This window comes from Felis catus, chromosome B2 (assembly GCF_018350175.1).
Source record: "Felis catus isolate Fca126 chromosome B2, F.catus_Fca126_mat1.0, whole genome shotgun sequence".
Classification (NCBI taxonomy): Eukaryota; Metazoa; Chordata; class Mammalia; order Carnivora; family Felidae; genus Felis; species Felis catus.
In genome coordinates, this window is record NC_058372.1 from 100,598,636 (window position 1) to 100,614,058 (window position 15,423).

The window sequence follows — 15,423 nt, forward strand, 5'->3', positions numbered from 1 at the left end:
TCTCGCCTTTGCGACTGCTCTGTGTGGAATGAATTGCAATTTCCAAAGTTAGAACTAAAGAAGGGACAGACGAATGTAATTAGGAGACTTAGGGAAGGAATACCAGGAGTCCGCCAGGCCGAGCTCTGGGTCATTAATAATGGCCTTCGATTTGGATACTGCTCTTTGAGTAGAAGCTTTAGAAATCTCCGCATCAGGTGAGGCTGTAATTGCTTACAGTGTTATCGGCTCTGTTGTCTTGTCATTTTATTTCTTAGCTGTTTTATATTCTGGGCACAGAACCAGCTGGGAGGGATAAAAACCCAGTGGCGTCTGTGGTCGTGGCTAGCTGCAGGTTTGGCTGGTATTTAAACCTTGGCTTTTATTCAAGTCGGTCTTATTGCACCTTCCTCCAATTGCTTGTTGGGTCACCTGGAAAGAAGTGATACAGCTGGGCAGTGGAGGAGGGGAAGGCATAGCAATAGGGGAAGTGTTCAAAGGTTACAAATTATGCAGCGCTTCGAAAAATTCTTAATTAATTTGAAGCACCTCTGATGATATGCTTTCCCCCCCCTTTTGCACTTCCGTCTGTGTAAGGAAGGGCAAACGTACTCGCAGGTGGGTGCATCCTGACGCACCTGGTCTGGGTGTGACCCAGCAGATTTTCCTGCAGGGAGAGCCGGCTGGTTGCTCCCTCTACGGGGAAGACTGGGAAGACGGGGAAGACTGGGAAGACGCCAGGCGGTCGGGCCTCACCGGGAGGAGAGGTTGGATTGTGATGAACAGCGACCTCTAGCGCGTGGCTCAGGATTTGCACTGGGCTAAGAGAATGAAAATAGCAGCAGGGACGCGAATTCTTAAGAAATTCCCCCCCAAACAAAGGCGAGATAGACATTTCCTCATTGTTTTCCCTGGTAGAGGCGCTCAGGACTGACGGCTGAAGATTTCCTTCCTTTGTGCCGCACGCTACCATCAGTGCTGGGGATGCTACTCAAATGTTGCTGGGTTTTTTTTGTTTTTTTTTTCCCTCCAGCAGATTTCCTCCACAGAGATCCCTGGGATTTTTTTTTTTTTTTTAAAGGTTTTTCAGTTGCCTTTAGAGCTTAAACCAGAGAGTTCACCCAGGAGGAGAGCATCAACGTCCCTGACCGTGGGTGTATGCGCGTGCTGGAGAGAGGGCTGAGGCCAAGAGGAGCAGAGAGGGGAGCGCAGAGGTGGCGTCCCCTGGGAGCTGTGGGGATGGTCGGGGGCTCCTGCTCACCCACTCCCTCAGCCACAGCAAGTCTCAGAGGTGCTGGGCTCTCTGGTTCTACTTAAGGTGGTAGGCTATCGAGGCCTTCCTTCCCTCTCTCCTGGTGTTTGCAGCGGCGCAGATCGGCCAGCCCAGAAGGCTATTACCCTCTCTTCTTCCCTTGTATTCTGCCCCTCCCGCTCTTCTGAAGCCAGGTTCTGAGTCTCAGGGGCCGAGTTTATGTCAAGCTAGTTCACGGGCTGATGGTGTTCATTCCCCCTGAATAATGGGGCCAGAGGGAGACCTCCCAGCTCTTCCGGAGCCAGGAGGAGATTCTTTGGAGAAAGGCTAAAATCCCAGTTTCTGGCCCACGACTTTGCTGTTTTATCACGGGAATAGGGGTTTGGGGGTTGAGGAGGGAATACATTTTCCTATAACTCCAACCCATCGAAGGTTGATAGAGTCAAGCACATGTTTACTGTGACAACTGGGTTTGCCCTGCCGCTGCCTTTTAACAAAGCTTCGGAGTAGAAATGCTGCATCTTTACTTATTTATGATTTATTTTCCTTGCTGTGGTGCTTCAGCTGTGAGCACATCACCGTGCTTGGGCTTTTCAGGTTTCATCAGTGCCTCCTCCCCCTCCCTGAATGATTAGATCAAGGATCTAAGCAGTTGCTTCGAGAGGGAGTCATCCTCACAGTTGAACCCGTAGATTTATACCATACTCGGTCACATGCTCCCCTGATGTCACATTTCTGTGCCAGGGGCGGGGAGCTGACGGGTGAGGATGGGCACACCAACGCGGGGACGAGATGAAGGGAGTGTGGAAATCATAAGATGAAGGGAATGTGGAAATTACATGACCTGATAGAGTCAGGGAGTCCTGTGGCTGGTATCGGCTCAATCAGCAAGCTTACCCAGACGGCATGGCTGAGCCTGTGGCCCAGCTTGGGAACAGGTTTGGGGCAAGGAGAGGGACAAGTGAAGAGGCTAAGCTGGGCAGAGGTCCCATTTGTTCCCGATACAAATGTTCAACACCTCAGGCTCTGTCTTTGGTGATATGGAAAGCTGTTAGAATCCCAGCCCAAGAAAAGCAAAATAAAAACAACGCTTCAATAAAAGCAATACCAATAGACGAAGGTAATTCTGGCTGAGGTGGTGAGGTTCAGTGGAGGAGGGTGGGTAGATTTAGAGGGAAGAAGTTTGAGGAGGAAGAAGGTTTCCAGGGGAAAGGATCGGTGTCTGTTCTCAGGCTGTGACAGTACAAAGAGAAAGATAGGGAGGAAGGCTAAATATTGAGAGAGGAGGGCAGGATTTATTAACGAACTGGATTAGAAAAGACTAAGAACGCACTGAAGGTTTCTCAGAAGTTTCTGTCAGGGAGTTGGCAAAATGGTGGCATTTACTGACTGGGCACTCAGGAAGAGCCAGCTTTTTCTGGAGGTAGACGGTGAACCAGGTGAGGATTATGCCTTGGAAGCAGAGGCCCTGCTGGAGAAAGACCCAGCTCACTCTTGATTCTTGCCGTTCCCCATCTATAGCACCTCTGCCTCCATCGGCACCATTTCCATTCATCCAGCGTGCACATTCACCCGGCCCATGCCAGTGGCTGTCTGTCCTTCCCCAAATCTCCACACTGCCTCTCCTTTCTCATCTCATGCTCTTACCTCTTACTTATCAGAGTGAGCTAAGACACCCGGAAGGAAGCTACCATGCTTGCCCCCATCTGGGTTCTTCACTTCCCCAGATATTTACTTGGCTCGCTTCTTCATTCAGCATTCTGCTCAAATGTCACCTCCATGGCAAGGACTTTCCTAGCCATCCTACCTAAGATAACACCCCTGCCTTCCTCTATCCCCTTACCCCGCTTTATCTTTTCTTTAATGGCACTTCATTGCCACCTGATGTGTATTTATCCGTGTATGTGTATTATTATACACATGTGTATATTATCCGTGTATGTGTATATTATCCGTGATGTGTATTTCTCCTCTTCCCCACCGGACTGTGACTCTGTTGTACTTAACACTGAATCTCCAGGACATCCAACAGTGCCGGGCACATAGGAGATGTTCAATAAACATTCATTCGGCAAGTGACTTACAGATGTCTCTATAGCTAACATTGTCGGCATCTCTTTCCTTCTGGAAATGCTGTCCTCCTTACAACGTTACTTCTTGTCTCTTCCTCTTTGACAGCAATTTCTTCGTTTTCTGTTCTCCTGTTTTTCAAGGGGCAGATTCTTCACCTGTGTTTTTCTCTTTCTTCACGTTATTCACTGGGGACCACGTGTGCTCTCAGAGCTTTACCTCTCACGTCTATGCCCCTGTCTTGGCATCTCATCTGAGTTCAGGCCCATATTTCCAGCTGTTTGGTAGCCATTTCCGTTTTGAAATCCCATTGTCACCTAAAGCCCCCAAATCCCCTGTCAGACTCCCTTTCCCCTCCCAATGTCACTACTTTCCCTCTTCCCAGCTAAGCCTGAAACCTTTCAATTTTTTTGCATTCCTATCTTAAAAATTTTTCCCAAACCACACCAAGTCCTACAATTTCTTCTTTCAGAATTCATTAACTAAGGAAATATTTATTGCCTAGGATATGGAAAACACTGTGTAAATGCTTTGGAGTTGGTGCTATAAAGATTTCTTCTTTACCCTCAGAGACTTTGTAACCAAAGCTAGAGGTAAAACATGTTCAGGAATAGTTTTAAGGAGGAAAATAATGAGTTACAGATTCAGGTTATGAGGATATAGACGAGAGGAAAATTACTTCCATTTGAGTTCAGGAAGACTTCTAGAAAGAGGGACATTTGAGATGGGCCGTGAAAATTAGGTCATGCTTGGACATGCTAACCCTGGGGTTGGCCTTTCAGCCAGTGGGAACAGCATGAACAGAACACCAGACACAAGACAGCCATAAGTGAGGAGGGAGGATGATCGCTGAGCTGGGCTGGAGCTTGAAGTGGGGGTGGGGGGAGCTGGAAGGAAGGTGAAGACAGGCCGGAGACTTATTTCTGTTGGAAGGCAGGGGAAAAGATTCAACAATACGGTGCAGGTAAATAATGCATCGGAGCTGTGTTTCAGGGAAGTTAATCTAGTTACAGCTTTGAAAATGGATTGGAGATAAGAAATGCAAGATAGAGCATCATCGTCTAGGCTGGAGGCCACAGCAGCCTGAATGTGGGTGGTAGGAGTAGAAGCAGATGTGGGAATGCAGCCACAGGGGGATGGCAGAGATACTGCTGAGGTAGAATGAACAGAACTTTGCATCCAGTTGAACATGGAGAACAAACAAAAGAGGGAAGAGTAGCAAAAACGATACTGAGATATTGACCTCAAGTGTCCAATCCCCAAATCAGAAATAGGGAAGAGTAGAGAACCACATGTGAGGAGGAAAGTTATGAGTTTAGTTGCAGTCACAGTGCATGTGAGGCACCATTGTGACATCCAAGTGGAGCTTTCCCATGGGTAGTTAAACCTGTAAGCCTGAAACTCACGACAACGGTCAGACCTAGAAGTAGCAATATGGAGGCCACTACCAAGGTAAGGGTTTAGGTCAAGAGATGGGTCACGATTGCCAAGGGATTGTGAAAAAGAGAAGACAAGATGGCCAAAAATGGTTCCTTGTGAAACACTTACACTGATGAGACAGGAGGAGGAAGGATCCAGAGAAGGCCCATAAAGAGAGGAGAGGGAGAGAAAGGGTCAGAGAAGATGAGGGTGGCAGTTTCAGGAAGGAGTCATGGACTCTGTAACCACTAAGATGTGGGAAAGGTGAAGGTTGAGAAGAAGCTGTTTAATTTATGTAACCTCATGTCCTTCCTTCATCTCACTCTCACCCATGCTCCCCTGGCAGAGACCCTCACTTCCCACATCTGGGAGCCTCCCTTCTGAGGTCTCATCCCTGCTCCCATAGTCCACCAACTAGACAATCTCTCCCTGACATGATATCATGATATCATTTCTGTATTCTGTACAGAGGCAGAGAGGTATAGTGGGAACAAAGTTAGACAAAGGGTCAAGAAACCTGGTTGTCTGGCTCTGCCACTAACTAACCATGGGCACTTGGGCATGAGTTTGTCCAACCTATAAGGGACAAATGGGTTGTCCCTTGGGCGCCCATGGGCGCTTGGGTTGAATTTGTCAACCTATAAGTCCTCTTTCTCTCTAAATTCTAGGATTTCTTTCTACAACATCACGGCCTAAACAGTCCTCCCAGGTTTATTGGGGTCTCCCCAAATTCTGTCTCAGTCTGCCCTCTCCAACCTTACTTTCCAGGTTCTCTAAATGCACCCTACTCCGGTTAGACTGCTGTCTTCCTGGTCCTGTAACGAGAACGCACAGATTCCTGTCTCTGTGCTTTCTTCTACTTGGCTTTTCTTGCCTGCATGCCTTCTGATCTCCCCCATGCATGTGCCAATCCTAAAATCCTCCCTGGGCCAGCTCAGCACTCACTTCTTCCATGAAATGTGCCCTGACTCCTCCAGTTCTCACTGATATTTCTTTCTGCTGAACTCCTGGCCATCTATACAGAACATCTAAATCCTATTTTTATTATTAAAAAAATGCCACTGTTTTAGGCACTGTTAGTTCTGGTTTTTCCATGAGTTGTAAGCTCTTTGGGAGGAAATGGACCACATCTTTTGCTTCCTTTGTATTCCTCACAGTATATTTCTTAGCATGTCACTGAACACCTAGCATGTTCTTTATGTACATGTGTCAATCAGGTTTCCTTCGAGAAATGTTAACACACACACACAGACTTATTTTAAGGATTGTCAGATATGACTGTGGGGTTCTGGAAAGTCCTAAATCTATAGGCAGGCAGAAGGCTGGAAACTCAGGCAGAAGTTGATGTTACAATTTTGAGGCAGTATTTCATCTCCAGGAAATCCAGTTTTTGCTCTTAAGGCCTTCACCTGATTGGACGAGGCCCACCCGCAACATTGAAGGTCATCTCCTTTACTTAAAGTCACCTATCGTAGATGTTAACCGCATCTACCAAATGCCTTCACAGAAACAGCTACATTAGTGTTTGATTAAATCACTGGGTACTATAGTCTACCCCAAATGACACAAAATCGACCATCACAGAACACTTGCTTACGGAATCATATCAAGGAGTAATTCATTGTATAGGATTCAAGAAGGTGGGATCTTCAGAATAAGAACGAGGAAGGATCACCGAGAGACATCGATAAGAGGCAGTGAACCTCCAGGACATTCAGAGAGCGGAAGCCATGTGGTGCTCCGGGATGAACTGGTTGGCAAGAAGCTCATAAATCAGTAGGCATCTGCAGATTCTGGATATTTGAGGGTTAAAAGGAAGAGAGGGGGACACTACTCTTGGAAGGTACTGGAAATAAGTCCATGCAGAAAAAGAGTGGTGTGGGGTTGGGGTGAGATAAGGAGAAGAGAAGAAGCAGGGAAAGAAAGGAAGAGAGATGGGGGAGGGAGGAAGAGAGAGAGAGAGGAGGAGAGGGAGGGAGGAAGGTTGGAGGAAGAGAGGCAGAGAGAGAGAGAGAGAGAGACAGACCCAGGATTTTAAAATCCCAAGTCTTTGTTTGTTGTTTGTGGTTAAATGAAACTAAGGTGAATTTAAGTGGCTTCAGAATTAGGAAGAAATTTTGCTTTCTTCTCAGGGAATAGACAGAGACTAATGAGAGACCGGAAATATGAGAATGAAGTCAATAGGAACCTAACAGAAGGCAATGCAGATACCTCTAGTGAGGAGAGAGTTCTTGATGGGTTTTTCAGATGACATAAAGCCAATTTTTATCTGGAAAGGTTTATTTCAAGCAAATTTGTGGAGATAAAACCTTGGGGGAGTAAAAAAAAAAGCCCCCAAAACAACCCAAACAGATAGAAAAGCCAAACAAAACTGCTTACAGCAGAAATCCAGATATTTGCTGCAAAACAATTAGTAATAGCATTGGCGAAACATTCCCGAAATAGACGAGCTTCACCATTAGCCTTCTGTGAATTCAAGCAAAGAGGCATCGTTATACAAATTATACGCCTGGAGAAGGGGCTTCTGCATTGGGATGAACTTGTAAAAAGAACATTTAAACCAGCGGCAATTTTGCCTATCTGTAATTTGCTCTATTCCCCTCGCTATCATTGAAGATATTTACGCTTGAGCAAATGTCTCACTCTCACTCCGATTTCTCCTTTTTCTTAATCCAGCCATGAAGTCATAAAATCCCCTGTTTGGGACAATATGATTTGCTGCCATGGAAACAATTATCATGTCACAAATTCATCTTGCCCCATGAGATGAAAGAGGAAAAGCAATAATACTAATATTTTGCAGTTCAATAGTGCCATTCATCCAGCAGTCACTAACTAGTAAATACCATCGATTTGCAGGTGGGGAAAACTGGAGCAGCGAAGCTCTCGTGCCTGGTCTCAAGCTCTGGAATTGCAGACTGTGGCACGAATGTCCAGATATTTCTAATTCCCACCCAGAGTAGAAGCTAAGGAGCCAAACTCTTGGTCTCCGTTACTCTTTTCGGATGGGGAATGAGAGTCGGCTCCTCTCCTGGCGTCTGTACTTCACCAACTGTTCCTAATTATGAGAGTATTTGATGGAACCTAGTTTGATAAACAAACGAAAAGCCCTTGGTAATTGTCACAGCGGTGAAAGCATTTACATCCATAGGAATGGAGAAGAAGTTTTGGAAAGCGCACTGAAACTCCAGCACTCACAACCAGCTCCACCTTGGCCTGACACCCCGCCCTCCAGGAGATGTTCATGGGCTTGGCTCCTGGCCATCATTGATCTTACCTGGAAGCTAATGGCATATAAACCCCGGGGCCCCCTCACGTGTCCAGACCCCTTCCCGAGACTCTAAGAGGTGCCCTAGCAGTGTGTGCACTCAGACCGACCTTTAAAAACATCTACACTCTAACTTCCTCTTGTGTTGGGTGGTGTTGGAATAGCCTTTTGGGATTCTGGTAAGGGGAAGGGAGTTATGAATGCCTTCGGATTAAGAGGTTTTAGTCACTTCTGTTTATAGTGGAATTATTGCTAGCCATTTCTGACTCACAGAGGCTTCCAGGAGTACTCTTACTGCCCTGATCCCCATGCATGGTGAGAGGCAGTAATATGTCTCAAGAGCCCATTCCTGGAATCAGGCACTGTTGGCCTTCTTTCTTCATGGAGAGATGTGCAACATGCAATAATTTATCCTTTATTTTGAAATGGATGACCTGGCATTCCTCAGATCATTGGACACCTTTTTTCTTTCTTTCTTTTTTTTTTGTTGCTATAGGTTTCTGAACCTTCATAGGGTTTATTTCCTAGCCTCCTGAGTGCATGTGGCTTAGTTAGGTTTGCAATGTAGTAGCCCCTTGCCCATCCAATCCAATTAGCATAATGTCATTAGTATAATGGGCCAGTGTGATATTCTGTGGGATGTTTAACCAGTCCAGGTTTTTATCTTGGACTACGTTATGACAGAAGGGAAGAGAGTTAATACTGCCCTCAAATCAAACTATAAATATACAGTGTTATGTGTTTCTGATCCTCTTTTTTGATAGGGATGGAAAATAATACATTTGCCAGATCAGTGGCTGCATTCCATATACCCAAGGCTATGTTCATCTGCTCTAGCAAATATGCCACATCTGGTATAGCAGCTGCATTTGGGCTTGATTGAATGGCAGTCATTTACTGTCATCCTCCAGGATCTGTCTGGTTCTTGCAGGGGACAGACTGGTGAATTAAATGGAGGTCAGAGGGGGTTTGCGAGCCCTATATCCTTTAAGCATTTTTTTTCCTGCCATCCCCCCAGAAAGCTACAATGCTTTTGATTTACCATTTTGAACTGGGTTTGGGAGAAGCGTCGTTTCAGAGGTTTCCACTTGGCTTTCCCACAGACCAATGTGGGTGTATGTGCACCCATTTTTTTATTTGGGGACTGTGGAAATGGTAATCAGTGGGTCCTTGGATTCAGTGGGCCCAGTGTAAGCCAGACCTGGGCCAGACTACCCTCATTTATTACCTAGAACCCACATGTCCTCAAGAAAAGGAGGGCCATATCGGTGCTTTGAGTCTCCAGTTACAAATGTCAAGTCAGATCTCATATTCGGTAGACCTCAAAATGTTTCACATCCCCCTTTCCTTAGGGTGCCCATGGCAAATGGACTGGAGGAACCCTTACTGGCTACACTTGCCATGATGTTATAGGGTCCTTCCTTCCAGGACCCAGCCTCCCCATTATTAGGTTCCAGGTCCATAAAACTTGTTCACATCTGGGAACCGGGCAGGGGATCATGGCTTTTTATTGGGATGATAACTCTCAGCGTCCCGATCATTTGTCCTTGATAACTCTTGATTTCAGATTGAGTAGCATCCTTGCTGGGTGCCCATTAATTTTGTCCTGGGGATATTATTCCTTAATAGAGAACAACAGGTGCTTCTGCAGTCTCAGAGGTTTCAGAACAATCTGGAAATTGAAGACGGTTGAGGGCATTAGCCCACATGCCCCACCCCATGTATCACTTGGATTAAATGAACTCCAAGGCTCATTTTCATCCTGAAATATCTTTAAAGACTGACCTTTTCATCCATGTCTACCTTTCCCTTAAGGGGAAGCAAGGAACAGACTGTGGGAGCAGACCACAAACGTTTGAATTGTGACTCTGGAACTTCCTAGCTGTGGGAACTTGAGCAAGCTACTTAATATCTGAGCCTCAGTTTCTTCATCTGTAAAATGGTCATAACAAAATACCACCCTTCAGAGGATGAAATGAGTTAATATGCATAAAGCACTTATAATAATGCATGGCATATATTAGGTACTTTTCCATAAGTATTTGTTGCCCTGGTTCCTTCACTCAACAAGCGCATGCTCACTTTCAGATATGGGCATTCGTTTCTGCTGCCACTGTGCCTCTGTGGTGGGTTGCATTTCACCTTTATCACAGCACTCAGCACATTCGTTGTGGTGATTTGGCCTGTCTGATTTCCCTGCCTTGCTCCGAGCTCTTCAAGGGTGCAAGTGTGTTTTGTCACCGCTCCACTCCTGACACGGTGCAGCTGTTCAGCAAATGCTCTTGTGGACAAATAAGTGGGCTTACGGGACGGGGACACCACCCTGCCTTAGGCTGGGGCCTCAGGTGACTTTGGGGCCCCTCCTTTTCTTAGCCAGCTGCAGCTGGGTTCTCTGTCAGGTGTGAGCATCTGGATCCCTCGGTGACTATTCTCAGGCTGACCCCTCTGGCAACCAAATCATCCTCCAGGAACTCATGCCTCGATCGTTGCTTCTGTTGTCCATTTCACCCACTTACCCTGTGTTCCGGCCCCTTGCTTGTTTTGGCTTTGGGGCACTACTCGTTCTCACCTCTTCTCTGGTTTTGGGGTTATTCGTTAGCTTCTGAAAACCGACACCCCAGATCTGCCCACCTCTGCTTTGACCTCCACAATTCTTTAGTTTTTGTTTTGCTCTCCAGGTGGTGCAAGCAAGTCCCTTGTCTCTGTTCTGGCTTCTTGTACTAAGACCCTTGCCTGGCTTCTGGCATCTTCTAGCTGGAAACATCCTTGACATTTCCCATCTCCAGCCCGGGTGTTTGGTTGGTCTTCCCTGATCATCCCTTCTAGAGGAGGGATAGCACAGTCACTCACAACCACTACCCATTCTGTGTCCAGGGAAGACAGAGCTAATCAATCACAGCACTCTTTTAGTGTCCCTATGAGGTTGCAAAGCATGTGCAAATGGATACTCCCCGTCCCATCCTGTTTGCCATCCCTCGATTACATGATGGCCCTTGCCCATGTAAATTCATTTTACTATTTCTCCTCTGCTTCTCTGCCCTTGGCCTTTTTCCTGTCCATTTGACAGATGAAACCTGCCTACCATTCTTCTTAGCTTCTGGCCCCCTACCAGACATCTCTGGGGGCTGTTGGGCTTCAGCTACCAGGTTGCTACAGAATCTGGCACAGTTATGCCCATCATGGGCCAAACAATCCCTCTATCGCCAGGAAGCAGCCTCTCTGCCTCAGGTTTGAAGGAAGCCCAAAGAAGTCACAGATCTCTTCTGAAATAACAAAGAACCACAGACTGGGAGCCTGAAGGCAAAAGAAATTTATTCCCTCATAGTTCTGGACGCTAGAAGTGTAAGATCAAGGAGTAGACAGGTTTGGTTTTTCCCGACACTTCCCTCTTTGCCATGTGGATGGCCATCTTTTCCTTTCTGTGCCTGGTTGGTTATAGGATTATCTGTGGGACAGAGCCAGGTCAGATTGATTCAAAGTGTTTTCCCGGGCATCACTCAAAATTGGCCTCCCAACTAGGTTCTATGGAGAGCCCAACTCTTCTGTGCATTCACGTGTCCTCCACAAAACAAATCCTTACTCCATCCTTCTATCCCTTAAGACCAGAGTGGTGATGTGGGTCAATGCCATTTTTTAGCCCTGTGCTGGGGGTGGAAGTTGTGGTGTGAAAGGTAAAAGGTTGAAGTCGTCTTCCTTCCACGTGGTAGTTTGTTCAGTCTCCCCTCTTCTCGTTTGGCTCCTTGTCACCTGGTCCCATCTCCTGCCCTAGAAAGGCCAAGAAGAATCAGGCTGGAAGCCTGGGGCAGGATGCTATACCCCAGGGCCCAGGCTTTTGGGAGAAATGCACTTTATTCCTTTGTGCTCTTTCCTGAGGTTTGTCTTCTCTCAGCCCTTTGCTCCATTGCAGGGCCAAGATCAGTGTGTCACTGAAAGAAGGGGCTCGGGAGGCTGGCCACTGTGCCTCTGTATTGGCTGCTTACACTGCCTAATCTCAAGAATCTCAAGGGGTTGTCTCAGCTGTGGGGTTCCAAGGAAAGCTATATACCTGACTGAAGAGGTTACAGACTGCCTGCGGGCACTATAGGTTGTATATTTTGAAGAAATAAAAATTGTCTATGCTTAAAACTTGAGGATTTCACTAAGAATTCCTTATTTCTGTTTTCTCTTGAGAAATAAGATGTTATGTCAATGTTGGACCCATATTATCATGGCACACATTGGCAGAAGTCAAGTGATGGCTCCTCCTTTAGATGGTGTCATGGGCTAAATTGTGTCCTCCCAAAATTTATATGTTGAAGTCCTAACCCGCAGTACCTCAGAATGTGACTGTATTTGGAGACAGCCTACAAGAGGTAATCAAATTAAAGGGGGTCATAGGGTGGACACTGATCTAATATGGCTGGGATCCTTATAAGACGAGGAGATGAGGACACAGGCAGACACGGAAGAAAGACTATGAGGACACAGTGAAAAGATGGCCATCCACATGGCAAAGAGGGAAGTGTCAGGAGAAACCAAACATGTCTACTCCTTGATCTTATAGGTCTAGCCTCCAGAACTATGAGGAAATAAATTTCTGTTGTTTAAGGTGCCCAGTCTGTGGTACTTTGTTATGGCAGCCGTAGTAACCTAAGACAGATGGGGATGTTCTCCAGTGGGCCATGCTTCCCACCACTCCTCTTCCTGGTCCACTTCTGCCATCTCCATCACTTCTCTGACCCCCGAAGGCATTTTGTTTGTGATCCAGGCCTCACAGGAACAGAGAGAGTGTTTTTTTCCTGGTTGAAGGGAAGGGACCTCCATCTACTTCCCTCACAATCCTACAAAGTGGCAGATTGATAAATTCTGAATCTTGGCCAAATATGTATACATTTCATCCCAAATAACCTCTTTTAGGTATTTAGGATCTATTTATATTCTGAGTGACCATGGGTAGCGTGGGCCAAGTATATTCATCTTGGACTGGCAGTCCTGGGACTTCTCTGACCAGGTATGGGATTTAAGAGGCTGAGCTGGTGTGGGGGTAGGCGAAGGTGACTCTCAGGAGGCAGGTGGAATCAAGAAAGATCCAAAAGAAAGCTGAGGCAACATCTGAAATGAGGGGCATGCAGAGGCTATACATGGAAAATTAATCTGAAGAGGCAAGGAAGAGTCTTGGAAACTAGGTCTGAGACAACAGGACATGGAATGGAGATATAGGTCAGAAATATGCTTAGGGTGAGGGAGGAAGTAGGGAGAGCTGGCCTGAACTGGAAAAAAAAAATCCATCAGGTCATTTGTAGGGTACCTATGGCTTTGTCCCTGGGGTGGAGGGAGCTGTTAAAGGTCTAGAAGAGAGCAATGTTGCCCTGCATTCAGGAAGGACAAGCAAAGACACTCCTCTCATTTGCTTCTCAGTACAACTTATATACGTTGTAGGCCTATATTTGAGTCATAAACCAAATTAAAGTGTACAAAGTCCACAGAGGACAGACTCCCCACTTACCCCAGCACCAGAAGACCTCACCAGTTCACACACGAAGGATTAACAGGGAACTGACATTGACAGTAATGCATATAGCCCTCTCCCTCCACTACTCTATCCTATTGTTTTTGTCCCAGAATATGATATTCTTCTTTTGATCCCTTCTATGTGAGAGGATAGGGAATTGTTTCCTCCTTCTGAGGTTTCTGTGAGGATAGTTTTGTTTATGCTAGTGGAGGAAAAGCAGGGATTTTGAGTAATAGATTGAACAAAGGCCAGTCTTTGCCCAAGGTGGAATAGACCATGCCAATAATTGTCCTCGTCGCCTATTTCCTAGATTTATCCGTGCTCATGAAGCAATGCTGGCACCATGGCTTTATTATGTCAACTTTCCACTGTGTATAGAGAGAATAAATCATTTTTTTCCTCTCTGTACCATAACTTTATACACACAAAGACTCATGGTTCCCCTTAATCTCTTTCCTTACGAACCAAACATAGTCCTTATTTGTGTTTTCTTGTAAGCCTTATTTTTCCAAAAAAAAAAAAAAAAAAGAAAGAAAAGAAAGAAAAGAATTCTTGTTCTCATTTTCTTCTGAAACTTCTTTGGTCTACATTGATTTTGAAATTTGGAACTTGAAGAAGAATATAGTTAGTATCCCCACTGGGTCTGGACTTATGAAGGCCAAATCAAGAGTAATAAACACATGCCTATTTGACCTTGGAGTGAGTCCCTGCATCCCAGCCCAGCACGCCATTGTTGGTTGTTGCAGTGGGGCCCCCTGTGGACCTCCAAATTATTTATTACTCATACTCAGCCAGACCAACAGTCCCAATTCTCAACTTGCCCCATGTTTTTTCATATGGGAATCAACTTTGCTTTTTTAAAACTTGAGTCTCATTTTATTGATCTGAGCCCAATCTCTAATTTTGACAATGTACATGTTTTATTATCCTCTCTCACACAATAGGCCATTATTTTCAGTGCCCTGATACTTTATCATAAATATTTTGGCCTGACAAGAATCACATCTTTTGAAAATTCACATAATGGAATTCCAAACTACAAAATAAATGTACCAATTGTGTTATTATCCCCTAGCCATATCTATCTTATGAAAGGAAGCATTTGCTTCATTAAATAAATAGTAACTTGTATTTTAATGCTCCCCCCAAATCACATCTGTAGAGGATGTATTAAGTTGGCTAAAGAAAACTTTTCACTAATTTATTCATACTTTCAGTATTATTGTGATTCCATCATGTGCAAGGACGTGGAGGACATAAGGGAGATGAGACATGTCTGCTCCAGCCTTAAGGAGCAGACTCCTCTTTTCAACTGGCCATGAATGGTAACAGGGACTGAGTGTATATTCTCTTCTCTCCGTAGACATAATTCAGATTCACAGTAATCAATAAAGGCTTATTCTACAACTGAGCATAGTGGATAACTACTTCCAATAAACCACTCCCCTTCCATCCTCTTCTCCAAATACACATACCATATTTGCCTCTGGTCTAATGCATGGGAACTTTTATTTATTTTCTAATTTTTTTTAATGTTTATTTATTTTTTAAGAATGAGAAAGAACATGGGTGGGGAAGAGGCAGAGAGAGAGAGAGAGGGAGACACAGAATCCAAAGTAGGCTCCAGGCTCTAGGCTGTCAGCACAGAGGCCAATGCAGGGCTCGAACTCACAGAATAGGAGTCATGACCTGAGTCAACATCGGATGCCCAACCGACTGAGCCACCCAGGTGCCCCGGGAACTTTTATTTTGTAATAAGAGCAGGAAAAGAAGATAAGATAGATGGAGGAGATACTGTAATATCTGTCCCCACCCAGCCCAAGGAGCAGCAGTGGGGTTATCCAGGTGAGGAGCTGGTGGAATCATTCAGACTGTGGACATAAACTCAGGTTACAAAGCATGTCCCAGAGTGGTGAAGGAGAGAGATTTTCTCCCAGCCATATC

General features: G+C 45.5%; 2 long non-coding RNA genes across 3 annotated transcripts in view; both read left to right on the forward strand.

Moving 5' to 3' along the window:
- The first annotated feature begins 69 nt into the window (after positions 1–69).
- The window catches only part of LOC123385512, a 30,122-nt gene continuing 14,768 nt past the window's right edge, over positions 70–15,423 (forward strand). Inside the window, exon 1 of the long non-coding RNA XR_006598172.1 lies at positions 70–197. This is a non-coding gene — a long non-coding RNA (uncharacterized LOC123385512). The remainder of the gene's footprint in view (positions 198–15,423) is intronic.
- On the forward strand, positions 3,254–12,113 carry LOC109499845. Of its 2 annotated transcripts, XR_002157379.3 has the most exons (3): positions 3,261–4,753; positions 6,350–6,496; positions 7,580–12,113. It is a non-coding gene; the product is annotated as an uncharacterized LOC109499845 (long non-coding RNA). The 2 variants fall into 2 exon arrangements; XR_006598173.1 differs by lacking the exon at positions 6,350–6,496 and having other exon boundaries at positions 3,254–4,753.